This window comes from Grampus griseus, assembly GCF_964374135.1.
Source record: "Grampus griseus genome assembly, chromosome: 4".
NCBI lineage: Eukaryota > Metazoa > Chordata > Mammalia > Artiodactyla > Delphinidae > Grampus > Grampus griseus.
Window position 1 is genome coordinate 139,500,595 of NC_138997.1, and position 18,964 is coordinate 139,519,558.

Consider the following 18,964-nt stretch of genomic DNA (forward strand, 5'->3'; position numbering starts at 1 on the left):
GGGAAACTGAGGCACCAGGCGGTTTTTTTGTTTGTTTGTTTGTTTGTTTGTTTTGTTTTGTTTTTTTAAAGTAACTTACTCAAGGTCAAACAAACAAATGAGAAAGTCAGAATTTCAACCTAAGCCGTCTGGCTCCAGACTCTGTGCTCTTAAAGTTTTTCTGCCTCATGATTATACAAGTGTTTTTAACATTGAAACTGTGAATGAATCATATAGAACCTCTCCCACCCCACCCCTGGGAGATTTTTCTACCTACTTCCTTTATTGACTCATAACATGAGCTGATTAGAAGGCTTAAAATATGCTAAATGGGAATTACATCTACCTTATCTACATAAGCATACATATTTTTTTTCCCTTTCCAAAAAAAGGGGGTGGCGGGAGGAGGGAATTAATTATTTAACTCACAAATTCTCTCATATAAGTTCTGTAGGCCTTAGGGAGAAAGTGACAGTATCAGAAATTCTTTCTCCTTTGGCCTCTTTAGGGTTGAGCTTTTTTTTTTTTTAACATCTTTATTGGAGTATAATTGCTCTATAAGGGCGTTTTAGTTTCTGCTTTATAACAAAGTGAATCAGCTATACATATACACATATCCCCATATCCCCTCCCTCTTGCATCTCCCTCCCACCCTCCCTATCCCACCCCTCTAGGTGGTCACAAAGCACCGAGCTGATCTCCCTGTGCTATGTGGCTGCTTCCCACTAGCTATCTATTTTACATTTAGTAGTGTATATATGTCCATGCCACCCTCTCACTTCGTCCCAGTTTACCTTCCCCCTCCCCATGTCCTCAAGTCCATTCTCTATGTCTGCATCTTTATTCCTGTCCTGCTCCTAGGTTCTTCAGAACCATTTTTTTTTTGATTCCATATATATGTGTTAGCATATGGTATTTGTTTTTCTCTTTCTGACTTACTTCAGAGCTTATTTTTTATTTGTTTTTTAGAAAGAAATGTTGGCCTGTAATTCTATATTAGCAAGAAACAAAGATTCTCAGGTATAGACTTTATATGCTAATTAAGATTTACCCATATTTACCTGGAACCAAAATATAAACTTTCTCATAATGTTAAATAAAAAGGTCCCTGCAGAAGCAACTAGGGGAAAATGTGCACCCAGTCTCTCACTCTGAGGCCTAAACTATAACTATGTCCAAGATTACCTCCCTTTGCCTAATTAAGCCAAGGTTTATACCTTCCCCACAGGCTCTGGATCATGGGTGCTTACAGGGCCTGTAGAATGTATAATGAATACATCAGTGAACAAACGCATGCTTATTTTTATTTGAAGGACTAAATATCATCTTCTCCATTGTACCTGCGGCTCTAATCACTGGGCAAGAATCTCTGCCACTGCTATAACTGTACTACCAATTCAAAGTTTTACAGATAATGGGTTTTTGTCTTATTTTTAGATAGTTAAATTTCAAGGAAGAAGTTACTTTCCCTTCTATTCTTTACAAAGTTAAAATCATTCATAGAAAACCCTAGAAATATTTATTCACACTCAGAAGCTGTTAAACAATAAAATTATAGGACTTCTCTGGTGGCGCAGTGCTTAAGAATCCGTCTGCCAATGCAGGGGACACGGGTTCGATCCCTGGTCCGAGAAGATCCCACATGCCACAGATCAACCAAGCCCGTGCGCCGCAACTACTGAGCCTGTGCTCCAGAGCCCACACGCTGCAACTACTGAGCCTGAGTGCTGCAACTACTAAAGCCTGCACGCCTAGAGCCCATGCTCCGCAACATGAGAAGCTACCACAATGAGAAGCCTTCACGCTGCAAGAAAGAGTAGCCCCCGCTCGCCCCAACTAGAGAAAGCCCACACGCAGCAACGAAGACCAACACAGCCAAAAGTAAAAATAAAAAAAAGAATAAAATTATATACTGGGCTGTAAATTAACTCTTGCGTCAAGAATGAAGGTCGCTGCAATATTTTTCCACTGTTTTCCCACCACACTTAGAAAAAAATCTAAACTCTTTAACATGGTCTTTATAAAGATCAACCCAGGGGTAGCCCACCCCACCTCTCTGACCCCATTCATCCCTCATTTCTCTTTCACTGGCTTGCTGAGCTCCAGCCACACTGGCCCTATTCCTACAACACACCAAGCTTATTCTGCACCTCCTGTTCTCTAGGCTACAAGGGCCTTCCAGATCACCCACAGACTGAATGCTCCTCACACATCATGCAGATCTCACTTCAAATACCACCTCTTCAGAGAGACATTTCCTTCACGGCTCCCCTCCCCCAAATTATATCACATTTCCAGGTAGCTGCCCCATCATTCTCTATTTGAGATCGCATTACCCTTTTTTATTTGTTCACTGTATTTATCATTCTCTAAAATTATCTTGTTTTTATGTTTAATGCATGTCTCCTCTAACAGAATATAAGGTTCCATGAGAACAAGTACTGCATTTATCTTGTTTACTACAATCTCTCAAGGACCTAAAATGAATAATACTAAATGTACAGGCTCATATGAAGATTTTGACATCTTATAACCATTCTAACTCATTATATTGCTCTCTTAGGCTTCTTCCATTTTTTCCTACCAATTAGCACCCACCATGAGAGAATTAAGCAGCAAGAAATATGGACAAACAAGTAGACTTTATACTGTATGATCAGTTCAGGGAATGAACTAAGGTTTCAGAATTAATGGCTTGTCTTTCAAATTGTACACTGATCCTACTTTCCAATAAACACTAATAATTATAAGTAAATTGTTAATTGTGTTTGAAAAGAAACTATCAGATGAAATTTAGCATTTATGAGTAATATACTTTCATGCATATCATGAAATACAGATGAAAATATTGAATATAATTTAGAAATAAAGCAAACTCCATTTTAGGATTTAACACATAGTTTAGATATCATTTTCTATCTAAAATTTAATTTTATCTCTAAATACAGAAACCACGTTTAAAGAATTAAAGGAAAGTATGATAACTGTAACTCATATAACTCTTATCAATAAAGATACAGATATTATTTTAAAAAAGAATAAAATGGAAATCCTGGAGTTGAAAAGTATAACAATTCTAGAGCTGAAAAGTATTAAGAACCAAAATTTTAAATTCACTAGCAGAGTTCAAAAAGCAGATTGGAGATGACAGAAGAAAGAGCCAATGCACTTGAAGATATATCAATAGAAATTACCAATTCTGAAAATCAGAAAAGAATTTTTTAAAAAAACCTTTCAATGAACAGAGCCTCAGAGACTTAGGAATACCATCAAGCATGCCAACTTACATGTAATGAGAGTCCCAGAAGAAAAGGAAAGAGAGAAAAGGATAGAAAAAATACTTGAAGAAACTATAGTTAGAACTTACCAAATGTTTAAAATATGGTTCTCTCTACATTTAAGTTTACTGAATCCAAAGTAGGATTAACACACAGAGATCCACACCTAGACATACCACAGTAAAATTGTTGACTAGGGGCTTCCCTGGTGGCGCAGTGGTTGAGAGTCCACCTGCCGATGCAGGGGACAGGGGTTCGTGCCCTGGTCCGGGAAGATCCCACATGCCGCGGAGCAGCTAGGCCCGTGAGCCATGGCCGCTGAGCCTGCGCGTCCGGAGCCTGTGCTCCGCAACGGGAGAGGCCACAGCAGTGAGAGGCCCGCATACAGCAAAAAAAAAAAAAAAAAAAAAAATTGTTGACTAAAGACAGGAAATCTTGAATGCACAAAAAGAAAAATAACTCATCAGAAACAATGAAGGCCAGAAAGCAGGAGACGACATATTCAAAATGCTAAAAGTAAACAAACGTAACAAAGTATTCTATATCCAGCAAAACTATTCTTCAAAAATAAAGGCAAAATACAAACAATCCCAAAAAACAAAGACTGAGATAATTCATTAATAACAGACTTTCCTTACAAGAAATCCAAAAGGAAGTCCACCAGACTGAAAGGAATAACCAGCCCATAACTCAAATACATAAAAAGAAATAAAAATCACATAAACGGTAAATACATGGTAAATATTTTTTTTAAAAAAACCTTTTAAAATACTTGTTCTTCCCTTAACTATCTTTAAGACATACAGTTGCATTAAAATATTATAAAACTGTACTGTTGGGCTTCTAGAACATAAAACTTTAATATGCGTGACAATACTAACAGACAGGAGGGGGGGAGAAAATGGAGCAAATTTTCTATATTTTACTACAATTAAATTAGTCAATTCTGAAGTAAACTGTGATAAATTAAGACACACACTGTAATCCCTAAAGCAACCTAAGAAAATAACTAAAAAATCCAGTTAAGAAACTAACAAAGGAATTAAAATGATACCCTGGAAAATATCTAGTAACTCCAGAACAGGGAGTAGAAGACAATCAAAAAAATAAAAAAGAAATGAGATGTATGGAAAGTAACTAGCAAAACTGCATAAATCTGAATATCAACTATTACATTAAACGTGAACAGATTAAACCTTCCAATCAAAAGGCAGAAGTGGTCAAACTATTTTTTTAAATAGGCATTTGAACTATATACTGTAAGATACACTTTAGATTCAAAAACAAATAAGTTGAAAGTAAAAAGACAGAAAAAGATACAGAATGCAAACAGTAAGCACAAGAGAGCTGGATTAGCTACACTAACACCAGACGAAATACTACTATAAGGTGTATGTATGTGTATTATTATATATGTATATCATACCTAACACCAGTGCCCCAAAAATATGAAGCAAAAATTGACAGAACAGGCCTCCCCTGGTGGTGGAGTGGTTGAGAATCCGGCTGCCAATGCAGGGGACACGGGTTCGAGCCCTGGTCCGGGAAGATCCCACATGCTGCGGAGCAACTAAGCCCCGTGCACTACAACTACTGAGCCTGTGCTCTAGAGCCCGTGAGCCACAGCTACTGAGCCTGCGCTCTAGAGCCCGTGGGCCACAACTACTGAGCCCACGTGCTGCAACTACTGAAGCCCGCACGCCTAGAGCCTGTGCTCCGCCATAAGAGAAGCCACCACAATGAGAAGCCCACGCACCACAAGGAAGAGTAGCCCCCACTCACCACAACTAGAGAAACCCTGCACGCAGCAACGAAGACCCAATGCAGCCAAAGATAAATAAATAAATAACTTTATAAAAAAATTAGAACTGAAAGGAAAAATAGACACTTCAATAATAATAGAGATTTTAGAATCTCACTCTCAGTAATTAATAGAATAGCTAGACAGAAAATAAGCACAAAGAACCAACTTGACCTGACACCTATGAAACATTCCACCCAACAAAACCTTTCTAGCACACATAGAACATTCTTTTTTTTTTCTTTTCATTTTATTTATTTATTTTGGCTGCATCGGGTCTTAGTTGCAGCATGAGGGATCTTTCGTTGCCGTGCACAGGCTTCTCTAGCTGTGGTGCGCGGGCTTCTCTCTAGTGCGGCATGTGGGTTTTTTTCTCTAGTTGTGGTGCATGGGCTCCAGGGCGCATCGGCTCCATAGTTTGCGGCACACAGCCTCTCTTGTTGAGGCACAGGGGCTTAGTTGCCCTGCGGGCTTAGTTGCCCCACGGCATGTGGGATCTTAGTTCCACGACCAGGGATTGAACCTGTATCCCCTGCATTGGAAGACGGATTTTTTACCACTGGACTACCAGGGAAGTCCAGAACATTCTTCATAATAGATTACATACTAGGCCATAAGAATGTCTCAATAAATTTAAAATGAGAAAAATACAAAGTATATTCTCTTACTACAGGGGAATTAAATTAGAAATCAGCAACAATGAAATTTAGGGAATCCCCAAATAATTGGAAATTAAACAATACATTTCTAAATAACCCATGGGTCAAAGAAGAAATCACAGAGGAAATTAGGAAATATGAATGAAAATTTTAAAAAGCAGAACATATAAAAACATATGGCAGCTAACAACGTTTGGAAGGAAACGTAGGCCTATATCAGAAAAGAAGAAAGATCTCAAATCAACAACCTAAGCTTCTACCTTAAGAAACCAGAAAGAGAAAAGCAAACAAAATCTCAAGCAAGAAGGGAGGAAATTATAAAGATTAAAATGGAAATCAGTGAAGTAGAAAACAGAAAAACAACTGAGAAAAAAACAATTAAACCATAACTTTTTACTTTGAAAAGAGCAACAAAACTGACAAACCTTTAGCTAAAATGACCAAGTAAAAAAGAGAGAAGACACATGCTGCCAAAATTAGGAATGAAAAAGCAAAAGATACTACCTGTGCTTGCAAAATTAAAAGCATATATAGGAATATTATAAAGTGTATGCCAAAAATATTAAATAGCTTAGATGAAATAGACAAATCCCTAGAAACACAATTACCAAAACTAATAATTTAAAACTTAGCAAAAAATCTGAATAGATCTATAACAAGTAAAGAAACTGAATTAGTAGTTTAAAAATTTCCCAAAAAGAAAACTCGAGGCCCAGATGCCTTACTGGCGACTTCTATCAAATATATTCAAAGAGGCAGCAATACCAATCCTTCACAAACTCTTACAGAAAATAGAAGAGGGAACATTTCCGAATTTATTCTGGGATTAATATGTATTACTATATTACAAAATCCAAAAACATCACAAGAAAACTACAGACCAGTATCTTCCATAAATATAGACACAAAAATGTTCAATTAAACATTAGCAAACTAAATCCAGCAACATATAATAAGAATTATATACCATGACCAAGTGGGATTTATCCCAGGAATATAAGGCTGGTTTAGTTGCTAAAAATCAATTAATATTATACACTATATTAGTGGAATAAAGGACAGAAACCACATGATCATCTCAGACATTAAGGTGACCAACCATTCTGGTTTGTCTGGGACTGAAGGGTTTCCCAAGATGCAGGTCTTCCAGCACTAAAACCAGGACAGTCGTGAGCAAACCGCAACAGCTGGTCTTGCTAAGAGATGCAGAAAAAGCATCTGATAAAATCCAATACCCATTCATGATAAAAACTCTGAACAAAACAGAATTAAAAAGGACACTTCTACCATGTATAGAAATCTGCTATACAACACTCTGTTTATAGTTAGCAACACTGTACTGTATTCTTAAAAAGTTAAGAGGGTAGATCTCATGTTAAGTTTTCTTACCACAATAACATTTTTTTTTAATTTTTAAGTAAAAGATTTATACACTGAAAAGTTTAAAACATCACTTCGAAAAATTAAAGATCAATAAATTTTTTAAAAATTTCATGTTCATGTATTAGGAGACTCAATATTGTAAGATGGTAATTCATCCCAAACTGATCTACAGATTCAATGCATTCCCCATCAAAATTCCAAAACTTTTTTCACAGATACTGACAAGTCGATTTTAAAATTTTTATATATAACCCACAATAGCCACAATTTTCAAAAGTAAGAACAAAATTTAAGAGCTTACACTACCTGTTTTCATAAATTACCATAATGCACAGTAATCAAGACAGGGTGGTACTAGCCAAAGGACAGACATACAGATAACGAAACAGAACTGAAAGTCCAGAATTAAATATTTACAATTACAATCAATGGAGAAATGACAGTCTTTTCAACAAACGGTGCTAAGACAACCCATATATAACAGGTGAATTTAGACCCTTATTTCACACCATACACAAAAATTAACTCAAAATAGATCACAAATCTACATATAATAGCAAAATCTATAAAACATCTAGAAGAAAACAAAGGAGAAAATCCTCAAGATCTTGGATGAGGGAGAGTTCTTAAACAACAAAAGCATGATCCATAAAAGAAAAATTGGGAAATTAAGCTCCATCAAAATTAAAACTTTTGTGCTTCAAAAGACTCCAGTAAAAATGAAGAAAAGAAAAAAGCCACAAACTGGGAGAAAATATTTGTAAATCATGTATCTAAGAAAGGACTTACATCCAGAATGTATAAAAAACTCTTATAACTCAATTATAGTAAGACAACTGGCAAAAGATTTGAATAGCTATTTCACCCAAAAGGATATATGAATGAATATCATATGAAAAAATGCTTAACACCTTACATCTTTAGGAAAAATGCAAATTAAAATCACAATGACTTAAGCACTTCACACCCAGTACAATGGCTAAAATAAAACAGACAGACAATAACAAGTGTTGACAAAGGTGTGAAAAAACTAACTCTCACACATCGCTGTCAGGAATATAAAATGTAAGCCCACTTTCAAAAACAGTTTGGCAGCTTCTTAAAAAGTTAAACAGATGACCCAGCAATTCTATTCCTAGGCATCTACCCAAGAGAATGAAACCATATGTCCACATAAAGACTCACACTCAAACTTTCAAGCTTCATTATTTGCAACAGTCAAAAAACTGGAAACAATCCAAATGCCCATCAACTGGTCAACAGATAAACAAAATATGGTATAACCACAAATTAAAATACTATTCAGTAATAAAAAGGAACAAAATACTGACACATGCTACAATATGGATGACTCTCCAAAACACTATGCTAAGTGAAAGGAGCCAGACGCAAAAGACTACATACTGTACGTTTCCATTTATACGTAAGATAAAGGCAAATCTACAGAAACGAAACACAAAGCAGTGGTTGCCTGGGGCCAGGAGTGAGAATAAGGGTTAACAGCAAACAGGCTAGAGAGAATCTTCAGAAGTGATAACACGTTCTAAAATTGGCTTGTGGTGATAATTTAAGAACTCAATATATTTATTAAAAATCATTGAATTTTCACTCAGGATTAATTTTTTGGTATTAAATGATAACTCAAAAAGCTAATTTTTTAAAAAAGTGTATATATCCAAGAGAAATGAAAACATATCCACACAAAAACTTGTACACAAGTGTGCGTAGCAGCATTACTTGTAATAGCTAAAAAGTAGAAACTCAAATGTCCATCAACTAATTAATGGATACATAATATGTGGTATATCCATACAATGGAATATTACTCAGCAGTAAAAAGAAATGAAATAATGACACGTTACAATGTGGATGAACTCTGAACACATTATGCTAAATCAAAAAACGCAATTATGAAGATCACACATTGTAGGATTCCATTTATAGAAAATGTTCAGAGTAGGCAAATCTATAGAGACAGAAAGTAGTTAGCGGCTGCCTAGGGCTGGGGGTTCTGGGGGGAAATTGAGAGTGACAGCTAATGGGTATGAGGCTCCTTTTTGCGGGGTGATGAAAATGTTTTAAAATGGATGATGGTGATAGTTTCACAACTCTGTGAATATATTAAAAACCACTGAACTGTACACTTTAAATTGGTGAATCGAATGGTAGGTGAATTATATCCCAATAAAGCTGTTATCAACAACAGCAGCAATAAACCTCGGTGTACGATCTGTGAGCAGGTGAAGCCATCAGCGCTGGTAAGGCCCTACCACAGCTGCAGTTACCCACCTATCTACTTAGGACAGAAGAATCTCAAAGTTACAAATTCTTTCCAACCTACCTTGATTATTTTGTAAATGAATTTATGTGTCTGAAATTAAAAGCAATGATTCATCAAAGCAATTAGTTCAGTCACTAAGCTTAAAAAACAGATTGATATTAAATTTTCAAATTTCAAATGCCCAAGATATATCATTTTCTACTTCGTGTGTTTACTAGGAGATACCTCAATAATATTCATATGAGCTCACTGTGTAAACTGTATTACATCATATTTAAACTTTATTCCTAAACCCCTTTAAATGTAATTCAATAGTTTCCAGTCTTATATAAAGTCATTCTACCTTTGGAAGAAAGGAAGAAACTCTGAAGCTCAAATATCCAAACCTATCTTAGTAAAGCATACATTCTTCTGTGCATTCTGTCACTATTCTGTGATTATGGCACTAGACAAAGTACATCATTTACCTCTCGATATAGACCCACAGATAAAAAGAAAAAGCAAATCTGATTACCAAACACCAGATTACTGTTCTATCGTCACCGGATTAAAATTTAAACCACACGGCTGAAATAAATGTTCATGAAGACAAAAAAGGGGGTGAAATTCAGTTTTACAATAAAGTGTTCCCCTCTTACTCCTTTAATGAAGTACTAAGAACGTAAAGAAAGGCTATTCTGCACCGTAGCCAGCTCCTAGAAAAAAGAGTGCCCGGGACGCTGGCACATGGGAAACACTAGGAACTATGCAACCTGGATTACTCCTGGGGTACTGGAATATTTTCCTTTATTGACATGGAATAAAAATGCCCAAGTAGAGCAAGAGGGGACTCGGCTGCCCTGCTCGCAAAGCTCGCAAAGCTGCTCGGGCAGTCAGTACCAGCCCTGGCCGAGCCCTTACCGTCCTCCTCCCGCGTCCTCCCCCCCCACCCCACCCCGCCAGCATCCAGGAGCAAGGTCCCTGAGGGCCAGCTTCGCGAAGAGAGGATCCAGAAGGCGGTCACTGGACGCGCGTGTTACAGAGCCCGTTTTTGTTTTGTTTAAAAAGCAGATTCCTATCAGAGCCCAGCCTCCCCACTCCCGGGGGGATAGGGGGAAGTGGCAGCAGGGGGCCGGCGTGTAGAGCGAGAATAAAAGAATGACCGAGTACAACCTGCCGTGCCAGCTAACACCGGAGGGCAGGAAAGGTAAGAGGCGGCGATGAGGCCCGAAGGGGAAGGAAACTGGTCTCCAGTCCTCCACGCCACCCCACGCGGCCGGAGCCTCCCAGGTCCCGCCCCGGGCTCGCCGCCCTGCCCCGGCGCCGGCCGCAGCCTCCCGCCCTCCCCGACCCTCCCAGGACGCGCTTCCTCCGGAGCCGGACCCCCGCCCTGGCCTCCTCGCGGGATAAGGCGGGTCAGTTCAGTCCGCTTCTCGGCAGAGGTGACTCGCGCGGCGGTGTAAACACTGCGAGACCAGCTGCGCGCGGCCCATCCCCCCCGCCGGGGTCCGTAACCTCTTCGCGCAGCCCTGCCCGGCGCCCCGCGCTCTCCGCGGGCGGGCGCGCCGCCCGCCTTCCCCTTTCTCCAAGTCCCGCTCCCCGACCGCTGCCCGGGGGCACTCAGCCCCCTTCCCCAGCTCCCGGCCGGTGTCACCGCCACAGCCTCTGGAAAACCCTCCGCAAACCCCGGAGCCAACAACACAGGCGCGGGGCGGGGGCGCGGAGGGAGGCGGTGGCACTCGGGACGGCGAGCCTTTCTCGCCGCACCCTCCGCGCTCCCTCGCACCAGCCTCGGCGGCCCGCGCGCTCTTACCTGTTCTCCGCGTCGCCCGGGAAGACCGCCGCGTCGCCTTCCCTCCCGGCAGGGCCGCGGACTAGCCGCCGCCGCCGCCGCCGTTGGCCGGGCGTCCGGAGGGAGCCGGGGCCTCCCCGGCTGCCCGAGCCGCTCCACTGGGAGAGGAGGAGACAAAACAGCGGCGCGCCGCCCCGCGCAGAGCCCCCCGCCCGCGCCGCCCCGCCGAGCCCCCCCAACCGCCGAGGCGACGGCGGCGACACTGAGCCCGGCGCGGGGAGCAATGGTGGCCCCCGCCCTCGCCCCGCTCCCGGCCCCCTCCCTCCCTCCCTCCACCCCCCGCCTCGGCTCCTCCCCCTCGGCCTCCAGCCGCCGCCAACAGGACAGTCGAGTCCGCCTCCCCCACCCCGCCCGCTCAGAGCGCTCCTCCCCTCCCCACGCGGCGAGGGGGGGCGGCACCGCCAGTCAACGCCGCGCCTGTCAAACCCGGGCCGGCTATTTATACCCCGCGGGGACCCGCCGCCCTCGGCCCCCACCAGCCCGCCCACCAGGCCTCGATGGCTCTCTCGAATCTCGCCCGCCCTGTAGCCCCCAACTTCTCCCAAGCACGCCTTCTCAGGTAAAGACTCTCGCCACTTCTCCCGCTCCCTGCTCGGGGCTCCCCCATCCTGCTCCCGACTCCGGCCCCGGCCCGGGACTGGCGCGGGGGCTCCCAAGCGCGGGCAGGCGTGTAGGGGCGCGCGTGCACCTGCAGCGGCCGCCGGCCCGGAGCGCACGCACACACCCTCGCCACTCTCTGAGGTCCCACGCGGGCGCCGGCTGTCACCCCATCCCCAGCTCCGGACTCCCGCCCTTCTCCTCAAGGGATTGCTCTGCACTCAGGCAGCCTGACAGTCAGTGGGGGCCGGAGGTCGTTGAAACTCCTAGCCCGGGTCCCTCCCGTCTGGACTCCAAAGCCTGGGCTAAGTAGAAGGTGGGGCCGCGGGCGGTCCGGAGCGCGCCCCCGGCCCCGCCCCGGCCCGTGACGCTCGTGGAGCCCCGCCCCGGCCGCCTAGCGCCCCTTCGCGCCGCCGGCTCCTCCTCCTCCTCCTCCTCCTCCTCCTCCTCCTGCTCGCTTGCAAACGCCCGGCCTAGTACCCCCGCGGACCCCGCCCCATTCCCAGAAATTACCACCCGCCCAACGGCCGGGCCGCGCGGCGGTTGGTGCCCGCGTTAACTGACGGGCGGGCGGCGGGGCTCAGCGCGCAGCTGCGGAGCGCGGCGGGCGGTCCCTTGGCTCAGCCCCGAAAGCTGCGGGCGCCCGCCCCGGGCCATTGTCGCTGCTCGCTCGGTCGGCGACGGACGGAGAAGTACCCTAAGTCCGAGGATCGTCGGCGCGAGAATGAGGGAGTGGGTGAGCGCGGGAGGATTTTGGTGCCTGCGAATTCGAAAATGAAAACCCAGCTGTAGCCGCATGCTTCTGGTTTCCCCACTTTCACACAAAGGGGAACCTCTGAGCAGGGCACTCACGCGCCTTCAAGTGCACAAAAGCCAATGACACGGTGCCCGGGATTGTCCTGCATTTGGAGCGCCTCATTAATGATCTTTCTTACGCCCAGTTCTGCACACAAACGCCTCAATCTCTTCCCCCACCACTACAGTTGGCCGGCGCCGCATTGGCTTGTATTTGTTTAACAAAGAACAGTGACTGTCCCGGTGCGCGTGGGGACCGACTCTGGTCCCCTCTCGGGCTCCTGCAGCCGCCCTCCGGTGGACCTGGCGCAGTACTGATTCGCCAGGTTCGTTTCCCGGCTCCAGACTCACTCCTTTTGCGGCTCCACAGCCAGTCCTGAGCGTAGAAGAAACCCAGAGGAATACAAGTGGTATCTGTTCTTGAAAGTGACGTGGGAACCATGGAGATAACCCTAGAGTAGGGCTCAAACGTCAAAGGCCCTACTGATTGAAGTCCCTGAAGAGCCGAAGAATTTAATGATCTCTTTCTTTTTTTAAGCTAATAATGCCTGTTTATTTACCGGGGAGCGGAGGCGGGGGCGGGGGAGGGGGGGAAGAGGGGCATTCTTTCTCTCCTATCCTAAAAAGCAACTCTGGGTACTTCTTAAGAGATTTTTACTTTTAAACGTAGGGGAAATCTGGATAGCAAATAGGGTTAGTCAGAGAGATCCCCTGAACTCAGATGAAGTTTTATGGATTCCTGAGTTGTATGTAAAACATAGCGACTCTTGCCACTCTTTTGAGCTAAAGAATTTATAAAGCCTTATAACATTGAAACCTTTTATGCACATTAAACAGAACACTACAAACAGCACCCTTTCTAGGGCAGTATTCCTAATCCCCTATTTCCTGCTAAGAAACAAACAAACAAAAAACCTATCATTTAAGGGAACCATTGTCCACTTTGATATTTGTAAGGACTTAATGATCAGCACTACTGCATCTCCATGACCCTAGCATGGCATATTAAGGAGTATGCAACAACAACGCCTGATTTCTATAGTTAGGAACAGATCTCACCTGCTGGGGCAAATCATTCCTGTTTGCAGCTAACATGAGAAGAAATGTATCACCTCTACCGTCAGTTGGAAGTAAGCTGGAAAGTCCCAGGAAGAAACAGTGGTAAATAACATTAGTGTTCCCGATTTTTCACTGCTCCATGCGCGCCCTTTGAAATGTGGTTTTGTAGCTCCTCTCATTAGAGACAGACTGTTTCTGCACTCCACAGACGTTGGGCTTAGACCGTTCCACTTGCTTTTGGCCAAAGGAATATGGGTGATAGTGTGACAGTTCTGAGCCTGACCTTAGGAGGTATTGCATGTTGCTGCTTGCCTCTCTCACATGTGCCTTTCACAATATGAAGAACATGCCTGGGAAGTCTGCTAGTACAAGAAGAATGAGAGACATGGGGGGGGGGTCTAGAACCACCCCCAGCTTGAAGCCAGTGACCTGCAAAAAAAAAAAAGATTGTTATTTTAAGCACTGTGTTTTGGGGTGTTTTGCTACCGGAATTAGTGTTGCTCTCACTGACCGGTACAATAGGAAATGGAGCAATCTGCTGCTTTTTTTTTTTAATTTATTTTTGGCTGCGTTGGGTCTTCGTTGCTGCGCGCGGGCTTTCTCTAGTTGCGGCGAGCGTGGGGCTACTCTTTGTTGCGGTGCGCGGGCTTCTCATTGCGGTGGCTTCTCTTGTTGCAGAGCATGGGCTCCAGGTGCGGGCTCAGTACTTGTGGCTCGCGGGCTCTAGAGCACAGGCTCAGTAGTTGTGGCTCGCGGGCTCTAGAGTGCAGCAGGCTCAGTACTTGTGGCTCGCGGGCTCTAGAGCGCAGGCTCAGTAGTTGTGGCGCACGGGCTTAGTGGCTCTGCAGCATGTGGGATCTTCCCGGACCAGGGCTCGAACCCATGTCCCCTGCCTTAGCAGGCGGATTCTTAACCACTGCGCCACCAGGGAAGTCCCACAATCTGCTCTCTTGACCTTGAAGGTGCCAAATTTGATGTCTCTTTGACAGTGGGTCTTGGAAAGACACATCCCTTGTGGAAGCCAGTGAAGAAAGAAACCCAGAAAGTTTGTAGCAAAGCATTCTAAAGAATTCAGTAGGAAAGGGCTGATGTGGCCAGTAGTCCTAGAATAATCGCAGAATAGGAGAGCTCTACGTGGTAACTAGATTGCTGTTGCTTCTGTTTTTTATATTACACAGTTCACTTTTTAATTATACAAGTGATTCATTGATACATTCTCGTCATCAATTTTCAGATAATACAAAATAGACTTTCAAAAAAGCTAAGTCTCCTTTCCTTCCCTGCTTTCCTTTCCATGCCTCACCCTCCACACATACCCAGCCATCCCATACCGCCACTGTCCCACGGGTAACAACCATAAATGATAGTTTAGCGTTTAAGCTTCCAGACTTTTTTCTGTGCATTTATGTACATATACATGCATATATAGAGAGACCAAATATTAGTAAGATTATATAATACATGTACTAAGTTCAGTAATCTTGTACTTTTCTCTGTCTATTTCCCTTTTGTTTTCTCTAATTATCTAAGAAGGTCTCTTTTTAAGATCTTCCTAGGACTACTCAGCCTGTCTTCAGTATGATAGGCTAACCAAGGGAAGAGGTTGTCCCCACTTTTATATCAGAACGTTAAGTGGAAGAAGGACCCCTTAGCACCTGCCTTAAGGGGAGGAGTGATACTCAACACGAGGAATGAAGGAGAAGACTAAATTCTCTGAGTGGTAGCCAATAAATCATTTGTCCCTCCCAAACTGGAAATTCTCTTTCTGGGCAAATCCTTGAGCACTTTGAGTTATAGCTGATTAAATAAGGCTGTATTCCCTTAAAACATTTCAAAGCGGGTAACCCAAGAGAACAAAGAAATGCCATGCTGTCTTTTCTGACCAGCCTCGGGAGTCATGCACCATGACTCATGCCCTGTTCTACTGGTCATACAAACCATTCGTAACTCAGAGTGGGAGGGCACTGCACAAAGACACGGACACCTGAGGAGGAGGATCAGTAGGGCCGCGTTGGAAGCCGTGTGTCACACGAGCTGCTGCAGCTGTGAATTTTGAGTGACTGACACAGGCTTTAAACTTGTTGGATTCCCTGGGCTTCCCTGGTGGCACAGTGGTTGACAGTCCGCCTGCCGATGCAGGGGACACGGGTTCGTGCCCCGGTCCGGGAAGATCCCACATGCCGCGGAGCGGCTGCGCCCGTGAGCCATGGCCGCTGAGCGTGTGCGTCCGGAGCCTGTGCTCCGCAACGGGAGAAGCCACAACAGTGAGAGGCCCGCGTAAAAAAAAAAAAAAAAAAACTTGTTGGATTCCCTCACTGCAGGTGGGCAAATCCCAGATTACCAACAACCGTGTAGACTTTATAAGGACAGCCAGAAAAATCTCTTCTTTTGTCTCTCTTTAAAGAATAAGCGGTCTGGGCAACTATCCAGTTCTATTACGGTGTTAACCTACCTTATTTGTGAGCCACTGTATCCACACCTCTCACGGCCCCTTTCTGGGCGTCTCCAAAGATAATTATTCATAACTCTCCCATATTCTGGGTCTGCAAAAGAACCCAGTCCCCAAACTCATGTTTTGTTTTAGGTACCATCTTGCCTTTTACAAGTCAGAATCTCTTAAACACTGTATATTAAACAAGTTATAAGAGGCCTGCCTGAGAGAATGATGAAAACCAAAATAATTTTGGAGGAACGTGTGAAGTTTCCAGAATCCAATGAAACAATTCTTGAGAATGACATTTGTACCGTCAAATGCAATCAGGTAAAACAAGCAGAAAGTATAAAGTTTTTAATATAGAAGGGAAGCCAAATCATCATGAGTTGCAGGTGTAATTTTACCATGTAATGTTTTCTAGTAAAATAAGTACTTAATGTCATTTCATAATTTAAGTTCTTGATATATTTTAAAAGCAGTCGTCTCTTTAGAATAGTGCTTTAGTTGGAAGCATTGTATTAATTCCATCCACAAATAAATTACTTTTTAAAAAAATATAATAGTGTTTCTTTATTTTTACTTGTTGACAGTTTGCTTTATTTATTTATTTATGGCTGTGTTGGGTCTTCGTTTCCATGCGAGGGCTTTCTCTAGTTGTGGCGAGCGGGGGCCACTCTTCATCGCGGTGCGCGGGCCTCTCACTATCGCGGCCTCTCTCGTTGCGGAGCACAGGCTCCAGACGCGCAGGCTCAGTAATTGTGGCTCACGGGCCCAGTTGCTCCGCGGCATGTGGGATCTTCCCAGACCAGGGCTCGAACCCGTGTCCCCTGCATTGGCAGGCAGATTCTCAACCACTGCGCCACCAGGGAAGCCCCCCGGACTTTTAATTTTATAACAAAGATAAGGAGGCAAAATCTGCTTACAAAAATTGCTTTTGACATGGAAATTATTAGAAATCCTAACTAGAATAAAGTGTAATCCATCTTAAACACTTCAAATATTTTTAAAAAGCAATAAAATGTTCTTTTTAAAAAAAAAATATTTTTGGCTGCACCGTGTGGCATGTGGGATTCTAGTTCCCCAACCAGGGATGGAAACTGTGCCCCCAGCATTCAAAGTACGGCGTCCTAACCACTGGACCGCCAGGGCAGTCCCAAAATGTTCTTTAAAAGTAACTTATTTGTGGGCTTCCCTGGTGGCGCAGTGGTCTTCCCTGGTGGCGCAGTGGTTGAGAATCTGCCTGCCAATGCAGGGGACACGGATTCGAGCCCTGGTCTGGGAAGATCCCACATGACGCGGAGCAACTAGGCCCGTGAGCCACAACTACTGAGCCTGCGTGTCTGGAGCCTGTGCTCCGCAACAAGAGAGGCTGTGATAGTGAGAGGCCCGCGCACCGCGATGAAGAATGGCCCCCGCTTGCCACAACTAGAGAAAGCCCTCGCACAGAAATGAAGACCCAACACAGCAAAAATAAATACATAAATTAATAAACTCCTACCCCCAACATCTAAAAAAAAAAAAAAATTAAGTCCAAATGAAATGTACATGAAGACATTTTATTAGTGATTTAAGATTACATTACTCTTTAAATTTTCTGAATGAAATTGGTTTCTTAATAAAATTCAGGATAAATGCTATAGTAGTTAATTAAAACACAAAGGTAAATATCTTCCATGGGGAAAGATCCGAAATAAATTTCCATATCTGCAGGCTGACTAGTTTTCAAGGCCATTTAGCTGCTTCTTCCATGCTGCTAAGGCAAAATGAGTTAATTGAAATTTTCCTTTCCGTTCATTTCCCTAAAGATTAGAAAAGCACACCAAAAGCCTTGCTTTTCCCATTATTTATTTGCCTTCCTCTCTGGGGATTTTTCCTACTGGTCAGCTAATCAGAGTGGGCAGCATTATTTTAGCAGTAGTAAACAATAACAGCAATAATGACTATAATATTGGCCCCTATCAGTATACCACTGGATACTTTGGGTTCATTTATCTTATGAATTCTGGGACTTCCCTGGTGGTGCAGTGGTTAAGACCCCGAGCTCCCAATGCAGGGGGCCCGGGTTCGATCCTTGGTCAGGGAACTAGGTCCTACATGCATGCCGCACCTAAGAGTTCACGTGCCACAACTAAGGAGCCCACCTGCCACAACTAAGGAGCCCGCAAGCCGCAACTAAGACCCGGCACAACCAAATAAATAAATGTTAAAAAAAAAATCTTGGGCTTCCCTGGTGGCGCAGTGGTTGAGAGTCCGCCTGCCGATGCAGGGGACATGGGTTCGTGCCCCGGTCCGGGAAGATCCCACATGCCACGTAGTGGCTGGGTCCGTGAGCCATGGCCGCTGGGCCTGCGCGTCCGGAGCCTGTGCTCCGAAACGGGAGAGGCCACAACAGTGAGAGGCCCGCGTACCGCAAAAAAAAAATTTTTTTTAAAAATCTTATGAATTCTGTATAATTATCCCATCCTACAGTTCATGCTGAAGTTATGAGAGATTAAGCCACTTGTTCAAAGTTACACAGTAGACAGTGGAGTTGGAGATTGAATTCTCCAGAGCCTGTGCTCTTGACCACGTACATCTAAAATGCAGCCTTGTTTCAACTGTTCATGTCCAAACATCACGGATGAAAAGTATTGCCCTCTGATTCAGCCTTGACACCAGCTTCATGTCCCATTCCCCCCCCAGATTCATCGGGTACTGCTGCCACCTTGCAGCCCTATTCCCCTCTGTTTGGCATCCCTGTTCTGCCTGTGACAGAAGGCACTGCTGCAGATGGTTGAGTGTTTCTGGCCGCACTCCCTATCTGCCTCTCCAGACACTCCCTTTTCCTCTGGTTGCCGGCATGTTCCCTCTACTCCACCCTGTGGCTC

At 44.1% G+C, this 18,964-nt stretch overlaps 1 protein-coding gene across 4 annotated transcripts in view; it reads right to left on the reverse strand.

Moving 5' to 3' along the window:
* The window catches only part of ELF2 (E74 like ETS transcription factor 2), a 94,001-nt gene extending 82,700 nt beyond the window's left edge, over window positions 1-11,301 (reverse strand). For all 4 annotated transcript variants that reach the window (XM_082652762.1, XM_082652760.1, XM_082652761.1 and 1 more), the window contains exon 1: window positions 11,174-11,301. The gene's annotated coding sequence lies outside the window, so the exon portion shown is untranslated. The remainder of the gene's footprint in view (window positions 1-11,173) is intronic.
* Window positions 11,302-18,964: the final 7,663 nt, after the last annotated feature.